General features: G+C 43.8%; 1 protein-coding gene across 4 annotated transcripts in view; it reads left to right on the forward strand.

Annotated features, from left to right (window-relative positions):
• The window catches only part of ARHGAP42 (Rho GTPase activating protein 42), a 308,234-nt gene that overhangs the window by 70,413 nt on the left and 213,610 nt on the right, over positions 1-24,211 (forward strand). The window lies entirely within an intron of this gene.

Raw genomic sequence — 24,211 nt, forward strand, 5'->3', positions numbered from 1 at the left:
CAAAGACAAAAAAATAAATGCTGAACTGATTTTTCTCAAACTAAAACAAAATAAATAAAAAATTTCTTCAGGCAGACATCAGGCTTGAAAAATTTCAGCCCCAAAGGGGTGATTCAGACAGTTTTATAAGCTGCTTCCTAAAAGAGTTTAGGATGGACACAACCAAGATCAGAAACCATGGCTTAGATTTTTCTTTTCAAGGTGCAGTTCCTTGCTCAAACAAAAATAAATAGCATTACACAAGCACTAAAGTGTGCTGCATCAAAGCGCTGCTTAGGAATGAAAGCTCATATGCTAATGAAGTTGTCAAAAAAGAACCCAATTCAAATAATGGTGATTCAGGTAGCCGCACTACGAGGTAAATAATGATTTGCTCAAATGGGCGCAGGTTGCATTAATGAAAATTTAACTGCTTTGTGTGTCAGTAAAGCTATATATAGTGAAGAACCACCTGGCATCTACTTGGACTTTCAGAATGCCTTTGACAAAGTCCCTCAGAATAGGCGATTAAGTACTCAGAGTGCTGACAAAGAGCTGTGATAGACTAGAAACTGGCTAAGAGACAGAAAACAAAGAATGGGGACAATGGTCAATTTATAGCATGGGAAAAGGTCAGGAGTAGTGCCCCAATGTTTTGTACTAATATGTATTAATGATTTGGTGAAGGAGTGAAAAATTAGGTAGAAAACTTGCAGATGACATGAAATAATAAGGAAATACTTTTTTTTTTTTTTTTTGCATAGCACATAATTAATCAGTGGAGCTCATTGCTGCAAGATATTTTTTGAGAATAGAGGTTTCAAAAATAGGTTAGACATTTGTACAGACACTTATATTATAACATTCTGTGTAAAGTATATTTAAAACAAAATCCTGATTTCACACATAAGACATCCACTAGGGCTTAGAAAGAAACTACCCCTATGGGAAGTTATTTTAATCATCCTTGACTTTTTCTTTCATATTGCTCTGAAGCATCTGGTACTGGTAAATGTGAGAGGTAGAACACTGGACTTAGATTTACATCTGGTCTGGCAATCTGTATTTTCCTCTATAGATCGGTAAGAAAGTGTTCTATTTATGTGCCAGAGTTGTCATAACTGCAAGTGGACTGACTTCCCTGTACCGATCACACCAAACTGCCAGTCTATTTCAGTAAGCTCTGAGAATTTCATCAGCAAAAGCTTTATTCTGCTCCCATTCAGGTCAATGGAAAAACCCAGTTAACATTAACTCTGCATAATCAAGGCCCAGTGTACCATCTTTCCATGTCCTTATATAACCCTTATCTTCAGAATCTCAGATTGGTTCAGCTCTTCATAGTGATCTAGTAGGCTTGGGAAAAGACCCAGAGTGAATGTGTGAAATGTTCAGGTACCTGATCTTAAAGGCTGTGTTCAGAGCAATGGTACACCCAGGTTTTGCAATCTGGGCACTGACCACTCACACATCATCATCATCCTCTGCCCCACCGTCTAATCTCAGTCTGGTATGGAAGGGAGACCCTGATGAGGGTGGGGAGCTGGAGAGTGAGCTGCCCCACACTCACCTAACAGCAGTGGCTCCTGTCCTGCGGGACGGCCTACTCCCCACTCCGAGCATTGTGAATTGGCACAGGGGACTGCAATGCCATTTAGGTTTGGCTTGGCTGCTGACCATCATGATTGATGGGCTGTCGGGCCAAGTGTAAGTGAGAGTCATTGTGACATAGCGTACAGGGTCACAGCACCACATGATCCCGTGTTCCATGTCGCAACAACCTCAGCAGGGAGCCACCGCTACCAAGCCCCATGAGAAGAGGTATCACGTGTTCACCTAAAAGTTGCCGTGGGAGCTGTCGACACCACACACACACACTCTCCCATCCCTTTATTAGCTCCTCCATTGATTCAGAGTTGTGTCGGAACTGAACATTTAGAGTCTCTACATACTCTGGTGGCAGATGGATAGCTAAATATTAATATTTTGAGTCCTGACAGGGCTGAAAGTTAGGAAGGCAATTCAAAGTGCTTCAGTCTGGTGCCTCTATTTAATGGGTCACTATTTGTCAGTGGGATAGATGTGGCATTGCTGATTTTGAAATGTTTCTTAAACAGTGTGATCCGCAAAATTTACTGGTAGGCTTAAGCCTGAGAATTATCTATATTAAAAAATAAATGGTTTTGAGATTAACACTTTCAGTAAGTAGTTCCTTTATTTTTAAATGGCGGATAAATGACCACCCCTTACAGATTTACAGTATGCCAATGGAATGAATTTACAGAAATTGCAGGGTGCAACAATATAAGGTTGAATTAGAGCCATATTTATGACATGTGACTCGTATGAGTATGAGACGTAGGCAGATTAATCCCAAGAGGTATTGTGGCTGTTCACATCTGAATTTGATATGCCTTTATACATTTTGATATATTCACAAAGCAAAAAATAATTTTGGTTATTAGGACCACCAAACCTTTTTCTCTTTTCTGTATTTTATACTCTCTTGCCATGATCTGTGGTTATTCTCATTAATAATTGTGGCCTATTTTGTAATATCTTTTTGCTTTTTTGTCTGTCTCATTGTCCTCTCCACCCCCGCGCACTGTATTTGGCAATCTCTTGATATTTTTATGGTAGATAAGTCTAGCTCATGGGTATGTATGATATGTAGTGTGTGTATTTAAAATTTACAGTACCTCTCAAAGTTGTGTAACCTCAAAGTCAGTCAATATTTAACTTAAAAAAAAAACCAAAACCCAAACCAACAACTTTGAATTACTTTAGCCTCAAGTGATTAAAAGAAGGTCCTGATTGGTCTTAGTCTGGATCCTAAATGTGTTGAGGAAAGGGTATTTTATTTGGATGTTATACAGGCATTTAAAACTATTTAGAAAGAACCAGAAAGTTCAAGACGTTTGACAGCTGATTTATTTCACTTTGAGCTTCAAAGATGGGATTTCTGCGTTCCAAGGCAGCCATTTCCTGGTGGATTGTCATATGCATCAAAAAAGCTTACAGGAGCAAAATGTAAACTGGCAGGAATTGAATCCCAGTCTAATAGGGCTTGAGGTGATATTGTGCACCTTTATAGAATAAGCCTCAGTCTTTAATCTCCCTAAAGCAGTGACCTAGAATTTGGTCCATATCTTTACATGCCACTACAAGCTTGATGTTTGCTCATCATCAAAGACAGCTTTGTACAGATGAATCCTGCTATCTTTGCCTCCCCTCTCCTTTATCTCTTTGGTAAGAATACTACTTTAGTGTTTCTACAGTTGCCAAGCTGCTATTACTTGAGATTTCAGTTTTGTTTGTTCACTGATACCAGGAGGGTTGACCCTAAAGTCTTTGCACACTTATCAGAATATCAACTGCCCCAGAATTATTGACCCTTGGGAATGACTCCATTGGTTAAGGTTATGAAAATTTTTTTGTTGTAAGATCAGTCTTGGAAACCTTCGAAACAAACCTCTTTTCTGCCAGAATTTCATTATGTGTACTCTGGGAAAGAAGACAGTATGGGAACATTTGAGTTGAGTTGCACAAGCCATTTTTAATAAAACTTATAAAGGAAAAACTACCAACTTTTCATTCTTTAAATGTGCTTTACATCATCATACCTCAAGAACATCTTGATCTAGAAACTCCATTTCATTATGTGTGTGTGTGTGTGTGTATGTGTATATATATGTATATGTGTGTGTGTGTATATATATATTTATATATTCATATATATATATACTTTGCTTAGAGGAGATCTAGTGTGCACAATTGCTTTTTACAAAAATCAAGAAAATTCCTATGTAGGAATGTAATGTGGTATGCACCCCACATCAGTCCTGACAGGGTTAACGAGGGCCTGAGACGACAATTAGGTCACCTGAGTGAAAGAAGACCAGGGTTAACTAGGAGTGAAGCTGTCATAAATATAAAGGGAAGGGTAAACACCTTTAAATCCCTCCTGGCCAGAGGAAAAACCCTTTCACCTGTAAAGGATTAAGAAGCTAAGACAACCTCGCTGGCACCTGACCAAAATGACCAATGAGGAGATAAGATACTTTCAAAGCTGGAGGGGGTGGAAACAAAGGGTTCTCTCTGTCTGTGTTGTCTTTTGTTGTCTGACCAGAGCAGGAATGCAGGTCAGAACTCCTGTAAAAAGTCAGTAAGCAATCTAGTTAGATATGCGTTAGATTCTGTTTTGTTTAAATGGCTGATAAAATGAGTTGTGCTGAATGGAATGTATATTCCTGTTTTTGTGTCTTTTTGTAACTTAAGGTTTTGCGTAGAGGGATTCTCTATGTTTTGAATCTGATTACCCTGTAAGGTATTTACCATCCTGATTTTACAGAGATGATTCTTTTACTGTTTCTTCAATTAAAATTCTTCTTTTAAGAACCTGATTGGCTTTTTCATTGTTCGTAAGATCCAAGGGTTTGGGTCTGTGTTCACCTATGCAAATTGGTGAGGATATTTTTTATCAAACCTTCCCCAGGAAAGGGGGTGTAGGGCTTGGGGGGATTTTGGGGGAAAAGATGTTTCCAAGTGGGCTCTTTCCCTGTTATATTTGTTAGACGCTTGGTGATGGCAGTAATAAGGTCCAGGGACAAAAGGTAAAATAGTTTGTCTCTTGGGGAAGTTTTAACCTAATTTGGTAAAAATAAGCTTAGGGGGTTTTTCATGCAGGTCCCCACATCTGTATCCTAGAGTTCAGAGTGGGGAAGGAACCTTGACAGAAGCCAAGCTGGGGAAGGGCTGGACCAGAACAATAAAGCCAAGAAGCTGAAAGTAGAAGGGGGCTTCAAGAGAGGGAGGCTTCAGTCATTCTCTGGGATGAGGTAGGCCATCAGGGACAAGGAGGAAGTACAGGGGGAGAGTAAGCCTTGATATCCTGTCCTGGAGTAAGGAGTCTGATAAGAAGCTAGAAGGTAGTGAAGTAGCCACAGGGAGTAGAGTAGGGTCCTGTGGTAAACCCAGAACCAGGCAAGAGAAGATAGAGAGAGCTGGTAGGAAGGAGCCCAGGGAAGCAGCAACAGGGACGAAGGCTGAGGACCTGGATTGCTGTTTATAGGCTGGAACCCAGTGTAGCAAGTGGGCCTGGGTTCCCCTGTCAGCCACTGGTATAGTGGCATAGAGCCTCGAGTTGGGGCTGAATGCTAACTGTCCAAATGTCATCTCCAGCCATCTTGTTGGACTTTGTAACCCTGAAAGGGGTGGACTAAATGGCCAGGTTATCAGAAGAAAAACTATTGCAGAGAAATGAGCAGCAAGGGGGCATCTGGTGCCACAAGAGCTACGTTCCAAGACCTATACAGAAAGAGACACATTAGCAGTGAGTGGCAACCCCATTACAAGGAATTTTCATTCAAGTAGTATAGGTTGTAAATATCAAATAATTTTAAACACTGTTATGAGAGAGGTGTGCACAGTGGTCACCTTCAGAAGTTTCTTCCATTTGAGATGCACAACAGTATTACGAGCTCTGGCAGGAGTGCTTATTTTAAGCAGAAGGAGTCTCTCAAATCAGTAGATTTTTTTTTCAAAATGGAGGAAATATTTTAAGCAGAGTTGGATGAAAAATAAAACATGTTTGTTTCAAAACTCCTTGAAACAGATGAATAGTTTTTGGTATTACTTGCCTTTTTTAAAAACATTTTTGAAGTGGTTATTGAAAAAATTCACTTCCAGAAAACCCTTAACAAACTTCAAAAAGCTTTTGATGTCACAATATTATTTAAAAAAGAAATAGTTCAATAAATTTATTTTTTTTTACAATTTTTTTTTTTTAAAAAAGTAGTTTTTTTTTGTTGGGAGGATAAAACTTTTTTGTTTAAAAAATGTCAGCTATCTCTAGTTTTAAGTTTGACTGCTGCATATGTTTAAAAAATTGGAATTGAGTAAATTTGTTGTTATTCAAATAACTTTAACTCTTACAAACTCCTACAAACCTTAACTCTTACAAATTCAGGTTTTTTAAAATCTAACAAATGAAAATGCAATACGTTCTATAAACATACTGACTCCTATATCTCCTTTATGTTAAATAATGTGGAGACTGGAGTATTATGAGATTTAATATGTAAAGTGGGTTCTATAAAGATGTGTTAAGAGGACTAAATGTGTACGGGATCCGTATTCTGAAGCATAGGGTCTCTTGACTTTGAGAATGTAAAATTTGAAGTAGTAATAATGAGGTTTTCAAATTATTCTGGCAAGATGTGTTGTAGTAGTAAATCTATGGTGATGGAGTCGGTGTATAGAGAATAAGAACAATATTATAACTATAGTAAAATTGCAGATTGGAGAAGGTCCAGTTGGGTTTTTTTAATATGGAGGCAAGATGGCAGTGGTGTCACTAGCCCTTGATGAGCGAATTAGCTGGTTGGCGTTCTGTAGGCTGTTGGTGAGTGGTCCATGTTGGAACTATGTTTGGTGTAGGGTGGGTGGCTGTAAGAATATCAGATCTAGAAGGGGATATAGGACCAGAATAAAGGTTGTTTATGGAATTGTTATTGATCAGTTACCTCACTTTCCAATGGTTAATCTATAGTTAAATCCGTTCAGTGTTTTCAGTTAGATAGTTGTACTGTCAATATTTTTTATCTTCTTTTTTGTGGTCTGGGAATATTTGTTGTGTAACTCTGAGCTGTTTAGTTGCCTGATATCTAGGCATTATTATCTACACATTTTCTACAATGGCTGATGCAGTTAAAGTAGAGCTACTGTTTGTGGGATCAAAACAGCAGGTTCAGTCACGCACCAAACATAGCACTTTGGGTAGCTTTACTTCAGCCATTTAGCAGTCTTCCTCAGGAAGAGATATTAGGGTGCTCCGGCTCCAAACTGAAGGCTTGCTGCTTTTCCCAGAATACCAGCTGTTAATTAGGCCCTCCAGACCGTTTTTAACTGTTGTACATCTTTTTTTCAATAAAAGACCTTGATGTCCTGGAGTGATGATGTGTATGAACTTTAGTTATCTTTTAGTCTATTTGTTCTTTATTGAGGTTCTTGCTAAATATATATTTTTAAAATCTGACATACTGCAACACTCTTTCCTGCAATCATTTTCTTTTGAAGATTACTTTTTGGTATGAGAACACAATAATCAAAATGAATTGGCACAGGATAAATGTTAACTATCTAGATTGTAAAAAATGGCTTCTGAAGGATTCTTAGAAGCAGTTTGGACTGAAGTGATGTGAAGCGGTGAATAATCCAGAGCTGATTTTTGTTGTGTTGCACTGAGAGCAAATTATTACACAAGTTTTATAGGCAGAGCTGGTAGCACTGCCAGTTATTAAGGTTGCCCATTATAATACCCTGGTTTTGGTTGCATATATCTGTGCCAAAACTTTAACCAGTTGAGCTGAAATTTTCATGCCAGGTGTCTTCCTTAGGCTGAATTTTTTTCAAAAATTTTAGCCAAAGTGATTGAGTCATTGCTAAGAATGAGGCCGGGGAAAAGATGTTTTGTCCATGTTAAATTCTGGTGACCTTTTCTTTGTGCTCTAGTGCTGTCATGCTTTGGAGGAGAGACTTGAAATTTGGCCGTAAGGAGGCCATTTGCTGTTCTTGTGAAAAGCCATTCAAATTTGGCTGAGTAATAAGCCTTTGAAAAGTCATCTCAAGTTCACACATGCTCAGTAGACATTCCTTAGTTTTTAGCATCTAAATTCCCCAAAGATTCCATTTGCACTGGGCTGAGCAGGACTTCCCCTGGAATTGCGGATCTGGGCTGCTATGGGCCATGTGAGGCGTACATCTGGTAGATGCAAGAGACTGTGTCTCCTGTGCTCTGTGATCTTTCTGAGGGCCCTTCACTGTGTGGAAAAGGAAGCTGTCTGATTCAGATGCACAGGAGAAAAGACCTGGACCGTGGGGAGGTTTGGGAAGGGGAGTATATTGGGACAAAGAGCCTAGGTTAAGGAGACTGGTATTGGAGGCTGGCAAGGAGAGGGAAACGGAAACTGGCATTGGAGTGGTTGGGAATGGGACGGGGACCTAACAGGGATAAAATCAGATTAGGTTCTTGGGAGGAGACTGGGACTGAGGGGGAGTAGGTGGGGAGGAGACAGATCTGACAAGGAGCTAAGATGTCTGGGGGTCAGCATTGCAATTAGTTGGGCAAAGAGCCAGGGAATATGCGACACTGAGATATTTGATGAGGAGCCCAGGGAGGGAGATTAGGAGAGTACTTGTTTCTTGACTAAGAAGTGTTTGGATGGCTGGATAAGGCTTTTAATTATTCTTTCTGCTCACAAATGGTAAAGTTGGTGACTATTCGCAATGAAAGTGTCCCACAATCTGTCCTTAATATAGGATACATTCGTTATGGTGCTGGTTTGATACAGGCGAGGCTTCTTTTGAAGAGCTGGGGCTGTGCACTGTCAAGCAGAACTGTTCCTCATCAATGAGATTAAAGAGGAGCAGGGGAATCCCTGATGGGGATAGACCAGATATAGAGCAGTATAAACAAGTCATTGTCTGTATGAAATTTTAGTTTGTACTGACTTCGCTAGTGCTTTTTATGTAGCCTGTTGTAAAACTAGGAAAATATCTAGATGAGCTGATGTACTCCCTGGAAGACATCTGCTTACCCCCAAGGGTATATGTACCCCTGGTTGAGAACCACTGCTCTAGTCTGACCTCCTACCACCTGCTGTGTAGCACAAGCCACCAGCACCTGCCCACTAAAGCCAACAACCAAAATTAGACCAAAGTATTACAGCACGCAGAAGACCAGACTATTATGTGCCACAGTCAGAGAACCGGAGGGACTGGATGCTGAAGGCTCCTGCAATGTCAGGGAAATGATTAAGGGAGAGAGACCCAGATAATCCTGGCAAGTAGGGTGGGCAGGCATGCCTAGGTGTATATATTAGTACAGGAATATATGTGTGTTTTATAGCTTCTTTCCCACCCTCTGAGCACACTGGCCTAACCCTTTGGCTTTGCCTAGGCAAGTTTAGTTCTGTTACAGGAGGAGGTTACCGTCAAGATCCCATTTTTTTTTTATCATAAGCTAGAAATAGGATAACATTCCCTTGTACTGCGTTTGAGCCACACAATTTTTTTCATTGGGCTACTTATTATTTTACTTTGGTTAATGGATTCTTAACAGTTTCTTGTTGCTGTATTTCCTACATTTTCAAGATACTATAGGTTTATCTACTAATATCTGATTGTTGTGTAGAAGTTAATTTGCTTATTCACCAAACATATATAAGAAGTCTATTTATGGCTTTGTACCATGCTTCCATTTTCCTTTCTCCCCATTGTTGGGGGGGAATATTAAAATTAACATAATGCTTTTTACAGCCACTTTTAACATTACTGTGTCCCAGTTCAGAATCACGTAGGCATTTTATGTGCAGACTGTAAAATGTGTTCCTATCTCCTTCAAATAAATAGAATCACTTGTTCTTCAAATAAAAGATAATCTGATTTTTAAAGCACTAAATATCGAAGGATTTGTACTGTAGAGAATTGGAACAAGTTTTTCTTTTAAAGCTGCAGTCAAATTGGATTCATGAGATAAAGCTCCCCAGTTCTAATCTCCTTTGATTTGGAAAATAAATTATTTTAAAAACAACAGTGATCATTATTGTCTTTGTTCTGAAATGCAGTGACAGCATCTGCAACATTACAAGAGCAGTAATATTACTAATTAATATTACGATATGGGTATTGGTCACAGTGACAGGCAAATCAATTACAATGTAGTTTTGTACAATTTGAATAGTTGTCGTACAAAAAATGACATTTTCATGCACCAGCAAATAGCATGATGGATGATACTGATGTGTTAATGTAACCTAGAAAGGCATTAGACTGGCGGTTTAGTATAAGTCACTCTTCCTATCCTTAGTGGCTGCATTTTTTCCATCTTTCCAAATTTCAGTAACAAAGACAGGATGACAAAGAGCCAAGAATCTTGGATATTGAAGATGCGTCATCTTGCATTTGGTTATAGCCATTCACCTTTGAAATAAAGCTACTGCTCAGAGGATAAAGAATCTAAAGTGAATGAGTGACACTGAGATCAATTGTACCGCAGCCGTGCCTCATGATTCTGCTAATGTCAAAATAACTGTGTGCATACAATGCTGCACACGAAGGGTCTGTCTACACTGCAGCTGGGAGGTGTAATTCCCAGCTTTGGTAGACACACATGCACTAGCTCTGCTGAGCCGGCGAGCTAAAAACAGCAGTGTGGTCATGGTTGCAGCAGCATGGGCAATGGATTGGGCTAGGTGTCCGAGTACAGCCCCGTCTGAGATTCTAGGTATGTACTCGGTCGTCTAGTCTGAGCTGCTCCTCTTGCCACATGGCCACACTCCTCTAGTTAGTGTGCTGACTCAAGCGGAGCTAGCCCGTGTACGCAAGTGGCATGATTTTGGTTAGAGCTGGAGCCCAGTCTTGCAATGATGTGTGAAGCTCCAGCCCTTTAGCGAATTTGATGCCTCTGATTGGCTGCATGCCACACTTGCTCATCTCCTGGGACAGAGTAATCAATCAGAGCTGCTGGAGGCAGAGCTCTTTCCCCTTCTTCATAGCAATCCAGAATCATTCTCACAGGCTGCAAGGGAGAGGGGAGGGAATTAAGGAGCCAGACAGCTGAGGGTGGCTGCTCTCCCCCACCTCCCCTCCTGTGAGTATCACGGACCAGATGACAGGTTTCAGAGTAGCAGCCGTGTTAGTCTGTATCCGCAAAAATAAAAGGAGTACTTGTGGCACCTTAGAGACTAACAAATTTATTTGAGCATAAACTTTTGTGAGCTGCATCCGATGAAGTGAGCTGTAGCTCACGAAAGCTTATGCTCAAATAAATTTATTAGTCTCTAAGGTGCCACAAGGGACCAGATGGTACCTCTGCTTCTCCCTCTGCAGCACCCAACCTGGAAGTGGAAGGGGGGTGAAGAGCCCTTGGAACTGCCTCCCTCAGCCTGGCAGGGGGAGAGGGAACTCCACTGCAGCCCCCTCAGATCTGGGAGAGGGGTGAAAAATCCAGAAGGAGCAGAGGTGGGGCCTGGGTGGGAACTGGGGGTGGGGCCTAAATGGGGGAAGAATTTAATTGCTGGGCAGGGGATAAGCAGATGTAGGGGTGAGAGCTCCTGCGGCAGAGGCCAAAATCACCTTACCCAATACATTTGGGGGAGTGGCCAACGCTAATTGTCACATCCTCCCATCTGCCCCCTCCCTTTCCCAACTAGTGGCGCTGGAACAGGGCCCCCTTCCCCTCGAGGCCCCACCACCTGGCCAGGCCAGCAGCTGGTGGAGCCCAACCGGGGAGCCCGGACAGTTGTGGGAGCCGCACAGACCTTCCATCTACTCCTGGTGCAGGGGGCCTGAGAGCAGCCCCTGGCTAGTGTCCCTGCCACCCAGGGCTCCCCGGCCAGGACAGATGGAGATGGAGGGTCCGCCCCAGCTCCCCACAGCTTCCCGCACGGCTCTTACCCTGACCCAGCTCTGGCTAGGGGTGGGGCCTCAGAGCTGCAGCCCAGCCACGATAAGAGACTGCCATGCAGGCAGCTGTGGGGAGCCGCAGCAGACCTTCCACCTGCCCGGTGTGGAGGGCCCGAGAGCAGCCCCCAACTCTCATCCCTACCCCTTGGGTCCCCTGCCCAGGGCAGGTGGAGGGTCCACACCATGGCTCCCCTCAGGTGTCTGCACTGCTCTTACTATGGCCGGGCTGTAGCTCCGAGGCCCCACCCCCTGGGCTGGAGCTTGGGTAAGAGCCATGTGGGCAGCTACAGACTAGGGACCGAATGGCTCGGCAGCAGTTCTGCAGAAAAGGACCTAGGGGTTACAGTGGGTGAGAAGCTGGATATGAGTCAACAGTGTGCCCTTGTTGCCAAGAAGGCCAATGGCATTTTGGGATGTATATGTAGGGGCATTGCCAGCAGATCGAAGGACGTCATCGTTCCCCTCTATTGGACATTGGTGAGGCCTCATCTGGAGTACTGTGTCCAGTTTTGGGCCCCACACTACAAGAAGGATGTAGAAAAATTGGCATGGGATATTTTGCATAATGCCCACAACAGAAGAAAGGAGTGGAGAGGAGGGCTTGGCCCACAGCTCTGCTTTTTCCTTCTGATGTGTCAAAAGGAGGCTGCCACAGTGGTTGTCAGAGAAATGCTGGGACAGCTCTTCTTGAAGCAGGGAGAACAGGGGAGATAGAGCATCAGCCAAAGCCCTTCTTTCTAAATGTGGAGCCAAGGGGATTACTTTTGGTATCCCCAGCCTCTCTCAGCTACCTTCTACTTCCTGTTTTGGGAGGAGGGGAGGGGGGTCTTTGCTCCTTTCCCTGTTACCTTAGGGTTGCACATGATTTTTCTGTTCCTCTCCTCTTCCCCAAACCTAGGACTCTGATCTCCCAGTAACTCCCCTCTCCCTGCCCATTCACACATCTTTCCCAGCCCAATTATTGCTCCCACAGATACCACTAGGATAGGCTGTGTGCAGACAGTTTCAACAGAAGTGTCAAACAATCAATATGAACGGCTCTGGAGAAAAAAAACCTACAATCTTAACCTTCGAGATGGTCCCTACAGAACAGGGTTGAGAATTATTGATGGGCCAGCATTTTGGGAAGTATACGCTGTTGCTGGCCATGATATGCTTGTTCTGTGAGCCTATAAATGACTTCAGTATTTAGGGTTGTCAACCTAGCACACTTCATGGGCAGTAACATACATTTTCAAAAGTGTCTAGTGATTTTTGGTTGTTTCCATTTGTGGGTGCCCGACTTGAATAAACACTAGGGTTACTTGGTCCTGCCTCAGCACGGGGGGCTGGACTTGATGATCTCTCGAGGTCCTTTCCAGCCCTACAGTTTCTGTGATTCTATGCCTGGCTTTAAGAGGGTGGTGCTTTGCACTTTCTGAAAATCAGATACCCTTTAAGGTATCTTAGGTTTGAGCACTTGAAATCACTAGTCACCTTTGAAAATGTGGACCAAAATAGGCATAGCAGCTAAAATGTATTAGTACTACAAACTCTTTGTGGCTGCACGTTGTTAGGAACAAAATAGCAAATACTTCATGAAAGTGAATTCAGTTTTCAAATGCTAAACTTATTTATCTTTTATTAAATTTGACAAAGGGAAACATTAATGAGTTTCAGCTGTATTCTCAAGTCTGTTGCTTTTCCTTGTACCACCTGTTATTTCAGCACCCACACAGAACCACCCACAGGAAATGATTATACAGCTGTGAAAATGGAAATATCAGGCGTTTTCCCTCATTTGAAGTGTGTATGCACCTCAGTGAAGAATCTGTGAGCTGACAAACTCCTAAGTGTCTGGCATAAGTTCCTTCCCAGTCATCTGTTATGGAATGCTGAGGCGAAATATTTCTTGTCTGTAACGGGAAATATCATGGACAGACCAATTCCCTGAAGAACACTTTTTTCACACTGGTTTAATATTGCAACGGCTCAGAAAACTCAGTTTTATATACTGAAACAAATGAATATAAGTTGGAGGAGGACAAACATGAAGTGTATATCATGATATACTGCCCAGCCAGAGCTTCTGAGGAAGAAAAAAAAATCTCTGATCTTATCTGGCCCTGCTTTTATGTGGTTTTTGAAGTAGCTTAGCCCGTGACAGGCTGTAGATACCGGCTGCAGCAATCTGATATATTCAGGACAATGGTTGACCTGATATTTAGTCCTGATCCTGTCCCATTGCAGTTAGTGTGAGGTTAGCCATTGACTTCAATAGAAGCAGAATCAGACCCTTTAAGGGTTGTATCATGTCTCTAGAAACTCTACTTCTGCACCTCAAGGAGTCTCTCAGAACTGTCCAGCTAAGAAAGTACATGAAAAATGAGTTTTCTACTTGAACTTCTTATCCTCAAAGACTCGTAGATTTCAAAGTCAGAAGAGACCATCATGATCATCTAGTCTGACCTCCTGAACATTGCAGGCCACAGAACCTCACCCACCCACTCCTATAATAAACCCATAACCTTTTGCTGAGTTACTGAAGTCTTCAAATCATGATTTAAAGACGTCAAGTTAGAGAAATGTCACCATTTACATTAGTTTGAACTTGCAAGTGACCCATGCCCCATGTTGCAGAGGAAGGCAAAAAAGGCCAATCTGACCCAGGGGAAAATTCCATCCCGACACCAAGCATAATGATCAGTGAGATCCTGGGAAAAAATTCTCTGTCATAACTCAGAACCCTTCCCATCTAGTGTCCCATCACCGGCCACGAGTAGTCAGATTGCGAGCAGTCACAGATTGGCTACAGATTTCTCCCCTGGTGGGCTGTGCAGTTAAGTTACTCCAGCCCTATGGTTGTACTGATATCTTTGTGTGTGGCCCTATTGGGAGAGAAGACAGGCTGACTTTTTTTTTTTTTTTTTTTTTTTTTTTTTTTTAAATAACAAAAGCTACCACCTGGTAAACTTCCTCATGTATCTTCATCCCTATTGTCTAAAAGGGAAATGGATATAGGGCTTCCATACCCTGATTCCTGAAGACTGGTGGTTATGAGGAGTTGTCACTCTCATTTTCTCCACCCCGTCAAAGAGCCATAGAAACATAGAACTCATACTAGGTCAAAGCAGTGGTCTGTATGGTCTAGTATCTTGTTTCAGATGGTGGCCCATACCAGATGTTTGAACGGAAGGAGCAAGAAACTTCGTAGCAGACAGTTGTGGAAAAACCTGCCTTTTGGGGAATTTTCCTCTTAACCCCAGACAGTTTAACAGTTGGATTATGACCAGGAGCATGAGGGTTTATGTCTTTTGTACATTATCATTGGTGCTACTGTAACTGTGGATGATGATGATGATGATCATAAAGGGATTTTCAAAAAGCTCTCCCTATGGGGAGCGTCACTGCTGACTACAGTGGGAGCAATGGTCAAACTTACATTGACTTCTGTGGGAACAGAGTTAGTCCAATGCCGACTGCTATTGAATATTCTGTCTATAAACTTCTAATGCTTTTGAATCCTGCCAAGTTCTTGTTCTCAATATCATGTGGCAATGAGGCTCACAGATTAGTTTGCAGTGTATTAAAAAAAATAATTACTCCCCCTCTCCTCCGCCAGCAAACTGAGGGCATTCCTCCTCCCCTCCGTCCCCCTGAGAAGGAATGCCCTCAGTCAGCTAATTTGACTGTATTCCAGAACCTTCCCTTGCTGGTTGGTTGGTAGTCAGCCAGCAAGAAACCAGACTCCACATGTCACTTGTGTGCACCTGATTACTTAATAATTGGGGACAGTTTGTACAGTAACTCCCCACTTAATGTCCTCTCGCTTAATGTTGTTTTGATGTTATGTCCCTGCTCCATTACAGAACATGGTCGTTTAAAGTTGTGCAATGCTCCCCTATAATGTCGTTTGGCTGCCTGCTTTGTCCACGGCTGGCAGCCCCCCATCAGTTCTCCTAGGCCCCCCCCATGCCTCCCACCCGCAGACGGACCCTGCAGATCAGCGCCTTCACCTGCTCCCCCCGCCTCCTGCCCGTGGCAATCAGCTGGGTTGCGTTGTTCAGAAGGCTGTGGGGGAGGAGCGAGGACGCAGCATGCATCCTCCCCCCAGTCTCCTGAACGCCGCAAGCCAGCTGATTGCTGAGGGCAGGAGGCGGGGAAGCAGGGGGAAGGTGCTGATCTGCGGGGTCCGCCAGTGGGCGGGAGGGGTGTAGGGAGGCTGCCAGCCAGTTTAATATCTGTATTAAATTGCTTGTTTAAAATGTATATAATGCCTTTTTTCTGGCAAAAAAAAAAATTCCCTGGACCCTAATCCCCACCCTCCATTTACATTAATTTTTATGGGGAAATTGGATTCGCTTAACATCGTTTCGCTCAAAGTCGCATTTTTCAGGAACATAACAACAACATTAAGTGAGGCGTTACTGTAATAGTCATGGGCAGTATCTACTAAAGGGGGAAATCCCTTTTGTGTAAGGAGTTAGCAGCTACAAAGACTGACTGCTGGAATGGACTTTTCAGAAGTAAGTTTGTTTCCTTTTGTTTCTCACCGGATGATGAATAGATTTTGAGAGATTTCAGTGAGTTGTGTTGAATGTTGATCAAAGTTCTTGTTACAAAAGTATCAAATTTCAGGGAAACAGCATGGTCTAGTGATAGGGCAGGAGACTGGGAATCAGAGGAACTGGATGGTTGTCCTGTCTTAGGGTATGTCTACACTACGAAATTAGGTCGATTTTATAGAAGTCGATTTTTAGAAACCAATTCTATACAGTCGAATGCGTATGTCCACAGTAAGTGCGTTAAGTTGGCGGAGTGTGTCCTCACTACTATGGCTAGCATCGACTTACAGAGTGGTGCACTGTGGGTAGCTATCCCACAGTTCCCGCAGTCTCCGCTGACCATTGGAATTCTGGGTTAAGCTCCCAATGCCTGATGGGTCAAAAACATTGTCGTGGGTGGTTTTGGGTACATGTCATCAGGCCCCCCCGTCCCTCTCTCCATGAAAGCAACGCCAGACAATCGTTTCGTGCCTTTTTTCCTGGGTTACTCATGCAGACGCCATACCATGGCAAGCATGGAGCCCGCTCAGCTCACCCGTCACTGTACATCTCCTGGGTGCTGCTGGCAGAAGCGGTACTGCATTGCTACACAGCAGCAGCTCCTTGCCTTCACGGCAGACGGTGCAGTAGGACTGATAGCCGTCGTATGTCTCCTGGGTGCTCCTGGCAGACCTCGGTGAGGTCAATCAGGGGCTCCTGGACAGATATGGCTATCTTCCTCTTAGAGCACTGAATGGGAGCCAGAGACTCCAGGTCATTCTCTTCTTTAAATTTTGTCTCATGGAGATTCAGTCCTGTCTGGAATATCATGCAAGCTGGAGGCTTCTGCCTCAGGCTGCTCTCCCAGCTGGCAGCACCACCTGGTCGCACCTACCCCAGCCTACCCCTTGCTCCCATGGCTCATGAAGCCTGGACAGTAGTAAGGAGCAGTTCAACTATAGGCTGAGCAAGTGCAGAATGGTGGAAGAATGTGCCTTTGGATGTTTAAAAGCTCGCTGGTGCTGTTTGCTGACTAGATCAGACCTCAGCTCAACCAACATTCCCATTGTTATTGCTGCTTGCTGTTTGCTCCATAATATCTGTGAGACTAAGGGGGAGACGTTTATGGCGGGGTGAGAGGTTGAGGCAAATGGCCTGGCGTCTGATTTTGAGCAGCCAGACACCAGGGCGATTTAGAAGAGCACAGCAAGGCACGCTGTGCATCAGAGAGGCTTTGAAAACTAGTTTCATGACTGGTCAGGCTTCGGTGTGACAGTTGTGTGTGTTTCTCCTTGATGCAAACCCACTCTCTTTGTTGATTTTAATTCCCTGTAAGCCAACCTCCCTCCCCCCTTTGAAATAAAGTAACTATTGTTTTGAAACCATGCATTCTTTCTTTATTAATTAAAAAAAAAATGAGATAAAGGACAAGATAGTCCAAGTGGGGTAGGGGAGGAGGGAAGGACAAGGCCATATTGCTTATTGTAGCCACACTAAAAATCAAACAGTTTTAATGACAGCCTTCTGTTGCTTGGGCCATCCTCTGGAGTGGAGTGGCTGGGTGCCCGGAACCTTTCCCCTCCCTCCCCCCGTGTTCTCGGGCATCTGGGTGAGGAGGCTATGGAGCATGGGGAGGAGGGGAGGCGGTTATACAGTGGATGCAGTGGGGGTCTGTGCTCTTGTTGGCTTTCTTGCAGCTCCAACAGACGCTTCATCATGTCCGTTTGCTCCCCCATTAGCCTTAGCATCGCGTCCTTTGCGCTCACTTAATTCTTTCCTGGCCTCTGCCACTGAATGCCTCCATGCATTAAGCTGTGCCCTATCAGAGCGGGAGGACTGCGTGAGCTCGGAAAACATGTCATCGCAAGTGCGGTTTTTTTCACCTTCTAATCTGTGATAACCTCAGGGATGGAGATGATAGGGGGAGCATAGAAACATTCTATGCTCTACGATTCTGGGGGGACTGCATGATCACCTGTGCTGCTGAGTGCTGCTGAGTTCACCACGCTGACCAAACAAGAAATGAAATTCAAAAGTTCCCGGGGTTTTTCCTGTGTACCTGGCTAGTGCCTCGGAGTTCAAAGTGCTGTCCAGAGCGGTCACAATGGAGCACTCTGGGATAGCTCCCGGAGGCCAATACCGTCAATTTGCGTCCGCACTACCCCAAATTCGACCCAGCAAGGTTGATTTTAGTGCTGTTCCCCTCGTTGGGGAGGAGTACAGAAGTAGATTTTAAGAGCCCTTTAGGTTGATGGAACGGGGTTGGTTGTGTGGACGCAGTCATTTTTAAATCAGCCTAACGTGGCTAAATTCGACCTAACTCCGTACTGCAGATCATACCTTAGCCACTGACCTGCTGTGTGCCCTTGGGCAAGTACCTTCACCTCTCTATTTCTGTTTTGCCTGCAAAGAGGGCAGGGACTGTGTCTTACTATTTGTTTGTGTGGCTCCTAGCAATAAGGTCCTTGATTTAGATTGGCGTTTGTAATACAAATAATTAGAGCCATATCCACATCTGATCCGCAAAAGTGATCTGCGGATATCAGCAGATTTGCAGGGCTCTACAGATAATAAATTTTGGAAAATCATCTGGTTCATCCCACAAAGGCTGTAAGTGTAATAAGTTAAAGCTGGCTTTTTATTGATTATTCAATGTACATTTAAAAAATGTATGCTTCAAGAGAATCCATAAACTATGACAGGAAACTGATTGATTAATTTCCAAGTAGAAGTCTTTATTTTCAAAATACCTACAATTTTCACAGTGTTAAATATAATAAGATATAGCATGTGTCTGCTGTAATCTAACCATTTTAAATATTAAAAGTTTGTTTGTGGTGTTTGAATAATTGTATGCTTTAACAAGAAACTGTGGAAGAGGTTGTCCTGATTGACTTGCAAAGATCTTTATGGACTCTTAAGAAACATCTCTCGACTGTCTGATACAGCTTGTAGATGTATTTGTTAATAAGATTTAGTATTTTTAGTATGAATAGAGCATAATCAGTTTACAGGCATTGGACTCAATTCTGGCCTCCATTGCACTTAAGCATTTCCGTAGAGTTGCAAAATCAACACAAGTAGAGATGTGGATGGAATGTGGCTGTTAAATTTACCCTACTTTTTTTCTAAGGGGGACATAAAACTTTTTCCGTGTGAACTAAATGGGATTGCATGCGTTAGTGTGTATGGTTACGTATCTAAAGAGAAAAAAGCATTGGAAACAAAAGAGTGTGTTTGACAGAGGCAGATTCCAGATCTGAAATTTCTGAATAAGCTAGTGTTTCGCCTTAAAGTATTATATATAAGATCATTTCTTTGTCTGAGGCAATGATGATTAATTTTAATTGTTACTATTGAGACATCACACACATTTAAACTACTTTCTGTACCCAAGAATTCCCAGTTTTACTGGTATTGGCTGCTACTATTGGAACAAGTCTGAGACCTTGATCTCTGGGCCAGACCTTGATGTCACACCAGTGTGAATCCTGAATGAAGCCATTATGGTTTATGGATTTTCACAGATCATAAGCAAGATCAGAATCTTTCCCTAGTGGCTCTGAGATGCTGAGCACACTTTCAAAAGGAAATTTCATAAGAGGCATAGTTTCATTTTTTAGCAAGTTTGGTAAGATGAAAATATGTTTGGGGGGGGGCAAAATTCAAATGACTTAAATTGCTGTGGGCCACTTTCCTTTTTTTAACATCAGTTGGAGTTGAAGGCACTCATCATCTTAGAGCAGGGATTCTCAGCATTTTTGAGGGGGGTAGCTGGGGCTGTGTGCAGGCAGGGGGATAGCTCTGGGTGCACGGAAGGTGGTGTCTAGGGGCTCTGTGTGGGTGGGGGGTAGCTCAGGGTGCAGGGAGGGGGGTAGCTGGGGCTGTGTGCAGACAGAGCATAGCTGGGGCGGTGTGCACCCGGGGCTGGATGTGGGTACAGGGAGGGGGGTGGCTAGGGGCTGTGTGCAGGCAGGGAGTAGCTCAGGGTGCAGGGAGGGGTACTAGGGGCTGTGTGGGGTAGGGGGTAGCTCAGTGTGCAGGGGAGGGCGTAGCTCAGGGTCTAAGGAGAGGGGTATTAGGGGCCTTGTGCTGGGAGGACTCCCCTGCGGTCCCCGTTCCCGGAGGGGTCTGCCAGCCGCGGAGCCGGGTCTCCCCATCCGGGAGGCTCTTACTGGTTGCCTCTGTGGGAGCAAAGGGAGCTGGGAGCTGAGGAGCAGCTTCAACATGGGGCACAAGCAGGAGAGGAGGGAATGCTGCGGCTGCCTGCTCCATGGCACTAGCCAGAGTAGCAGGTGCCCCGCACTGTGCGCTCCCCCCTCCAGCCTGGCCAGGGGGCGGGGAGAAGAGATGTGTGCGGGTGGGAGGAGATGTTGAGCTGGCCCCGGAACTGCCTTGGTCTTGCACTGCAGTTTAAGGTGTGGGGATAATGTCTTCCATGTCCCCAACTCTGCCCAGCATGGGCTCAGGCCTTCTGCCCCACAGGGAGCACCAGGGCATGAGGCTCCGGGATTCAGCCCCACGTCTCCCCTGGCTTCAGCCGCGTGGGGGGTGCCAGGGATCAGGGCTTCAGCTGCGGGGAACCGCTGTTCTAGCTCTACATGTTAATACAGAATAGACGCGAGGAAGATGCCGTTCCTATCCCAAGCAGAACCACATTTTGACACAGAGGGCCAAATTCTGCTTTCCCTTATACTTTTGAATCCAGAGTAGCTTCAGTGAAGTCAAAGAAGAGCTTGGATTTTTGGAAATTTTTGAGGATGGAGCAGCAAGAATTGGACACTGCCTGGATGTGTGAGCAAAGAGAGAGGGAAAAGTCAAACGTGGCCAACATGTTTCAGGGGTCATACTTTCACTACATTCTGTGCTCTCTAGTAATAATAGGAACCATAGGTCCATCTGAGAGCAGAATGTGATCCTTAGAATTTAAAGTTTCCCATTTTGTTTGCTTGAATTGTTTTCTCTTCCTTTTTGGTGTAATCATTTGTGGAAGGCTTTAGACTAGATATCATTCATCTTCTATCTGTTTGTCCTTTTTCATTGCGAAGAGGGGACTTGTTTTGTTTTGAATTTTTTTGTTTTAATTAGCAAATGTATTTTTCCAGAGTCCTGGAACAGAAAAAGGTTATTTTACCTTTGTATTATTAGCAAACCAGCTAAATAGATCTTTCATTATTATTTAGGGTAGCAAGTATCAAAGGAAACTGCAAAAGAACGACCTAAATATGTTCCTATATATGACTGGATTTTTAAAGTAATTAACTAATTAGACTTTTCATTTTAACAGTTATTAATTTTTGTTACTAGACATCTCTGACCTGGATCAGGATAATCCACCTCTTAAGTGGAATTGGCAGTTTCTTGCCTTTAGTTATTGGAACTGAGAGTTCATGTTCTGAGCTAGGTGCAAATTGTTTGAAAATGTGGAAGATTTATTAGGAACCTGCAGCATTATATATCAGTGTGTTAAGGTGATAATTCTTTGATTGGAAACACTGGAGTAAACCCCTGTCTGCAGGGACCAGGCCTTTCTCTGTGCCCTGTACAAGACTAAGTAGACTGCCAGCACTAAATGTGTTATGGGGGAGTACTTATTTATTGAGTTTTAAATTGCTACCTCTTATAAGCCTGACTCTGAACAACTATCTTTTGATTACACCAAAAAACCAAACCAATCCCCCTGAAACGTGTCATATCTCATATCATCCCGCAATACAATTCTTGTGCAAAGTTTGGGGATATGAAGATTACAAATGCATTCCATTGTTCACTTCCAGAAACTTTCCCAATGGTTTTGCAGTTCAGTATATCACCAAAGCTGATTAACCTATACATTTCAAACTTGACTTCTGCTGGTATCCTTCACTAGGAGAAGTACTTTTCATTGTTTTGTAAGGGGGGGTCAGGTAGTTAACTTCCTCAAGTAACTAAGTATTGTCATAAATACAAACACAGAACGATACATAAAAAACACGCGTGGCATTTAGCTTATAGACATGCATTACTTTGATTCTCACTTCAAAAGTATGCATGCCCATGTTAGGGGAGCACGGGTGAAAAAGGGAAAACCAAATGGAGGATAAGCCAGTGTAGTGTCTGGAATAGGCTTAAAAGTACAGAGGAAGAAAGAGAGGCTTTCTGACCCATAATCATCACTATCCAGAATTCAGAGTAACAGCCGTGTTAGTCTGTATTCGTAAAAAGAAAAGGAGTACTTGTGGCACCTTAGAGACTAACCAGTTTATCTGAGCATGAGCTTTCGTGAGCTACAGCTCACTTCATCGGATGCATAGCATATCGTGGAAACTGCAGAAGACATTATATACACACACAGACCATGAAACAAAACTTCCTCCCACCTCACTCCCCCGCTGGCAACAGCTTATCTAAAGTGATCCTCAAGTAGAGCCATTTCCAGCACAAATCCAGGTTTTCTCACCCTTCCCCCCCCCCCCCCCAATACAAATTCACTCTCCTGCTGGCAACAGCCCATCCCCCTTTTGAAACCCCTCTTTATAATGCGCATGATAATCAAGGTGGGTCACCTCCAGCACTAATCCAGGTTTTCTCACCCCCCCCCCAACACCCCCCCCTTTTCCAAAAACCACACACACAAACTCATTCTCCTGCTGGCAACAGCTCATCTTACAATGTGCACAGCAATAATCCAAGTTTAACCAGAACGTCTTGGGGGGGGGGTTTGCAGGAAAAAAACAAGGGGAGACAGGCTACCTTGCATAATGACTTAGCCACTCCCAGTCTCTATTCAAGCCCAAATTAATAGTATCCAATTTGCAAATGAATTCCAATTCAGCAGTTTCTCGCTGGAGTCTGGATTTGAAGTTTTTTTGCTTTAAGATAGCGACCCTCAAGTCTGTGATTGCGTGACCAGAGAGATTGAAGTGTTCTCCGACTGGTTTATGAATGTTATAATTCTTGACATCTGATTTGTGTCCATTTATTCTTTTACGTAGAGACTGTCCAGTTTGACCAATGTACATGGCAGAGGGGCATTGGTGGCACATGATGGCATATATCACATTGGTGGATGTGCAGGTGAACGAGCCTCTGATAGTGTGGCTGATGTTGTTAGGCCCTGTGATGGTGTCCCCTGAATAGATATGTGGGCACAGTTGGCAACGGGCTTTGTTGCAAGGATAGGTTCCTGGGCTAGTGGTTCTGTTGTGTGGTATGTGGTTGTTGGTGAGTATTCGCTTCAGGTTGGGGGGCTGTCTGTAGGCAAGGACTGGCCTTTCTCCCAAGATTTGTGAGAGTGTTGGGTCATCCTTCAGGATAGATTGTATATCCTTAATAATGCGTTGGAGGGGTTTTAGTTGGGGGCTGAAGGTGACGGCTAGTGGCGTTCTGTTATTTTCTTTGTTAGGCCTGTCCTGTAGTAGGTGACTTCTGGGAACTCTTCTGGCTCTATCAATCTGTTTCTTCACTTCCGCAGGTGGGTATTGTAGTTGTAAGAATGCTTGATAGAGATCTTGTAGGTGTTTGTCTCTGTCTGAGGGGTTGGAGCAAATGCGGTTGTATCGCAGAGCTTGGCTGTAGACGATGGATCGTGTGGTGTGGTCAGGGTGAAAGCTGGAGGCATGTAGGTAGGAATAGCGGTCAGTAGGTTTCCGGTATAGGGTGGTGTTGATGTGACCATCGTTTATTAGCACTGTAGTGTCCAGGAAGTGGATCTCTTGTGTGGACTGGACCAGGCTGAGGTTGATGGTGGGATGGAAATTGTTGAAATCATGGTGGAATTCCTCAAGGGCTTCTTTTCCATGGGTCCAGATGATGAAGATGTCATCAATATAGCGCAAGTAAAGTAGGGGCGTTAGGGGACGAGAGCTGAGGAAGCGTTGTTCTAAATCAGCCATAAAAATGTTGGCATACTGTGGGGCCATGCGGGTACCCATAGCAGTGCCGCTGATCTGAAGGTATACATTGTCCCCAAATGTAAAATAGTTATGGGTAAGGACAAAGTCACAAAGTTCAGCCACCAGGTTAGCCGTGACATTATCGGGGATAGTGTTCTTGATGGCTTGTAGTCCATCTTTGTGTGGAATGTTGGTGTAGAGGGCTTCTACATCCATAGTGGCCAGGATGGTGTTATCAGGAAGATCACCAATGGATTGTAGTTTCCTCAGGAAGTCAGTGGTGTCTCGAAGGTAGCTGGGAGTGCTGGTAGCGTAGGGCCTGAGGAGTGAGTCTACATAGCCGGACAATCCTGCTGTCAGGGTGCCAAT

The sequence above is a fragment of the Chelonia mydas genome, chromosome 1, assembly GCF_015237465.2.
Source record: "Chelonia mydas isolate rCheMyd1 chromosome 1, rCheMyd1.pri.v2, whole genome shotgun sequence".
Classification (NCBI taxonomy): Eukaryota; Metazoa; Chordata; order Testudines; family Cheloniidae; genus Chelonia; species Chelonia mydas.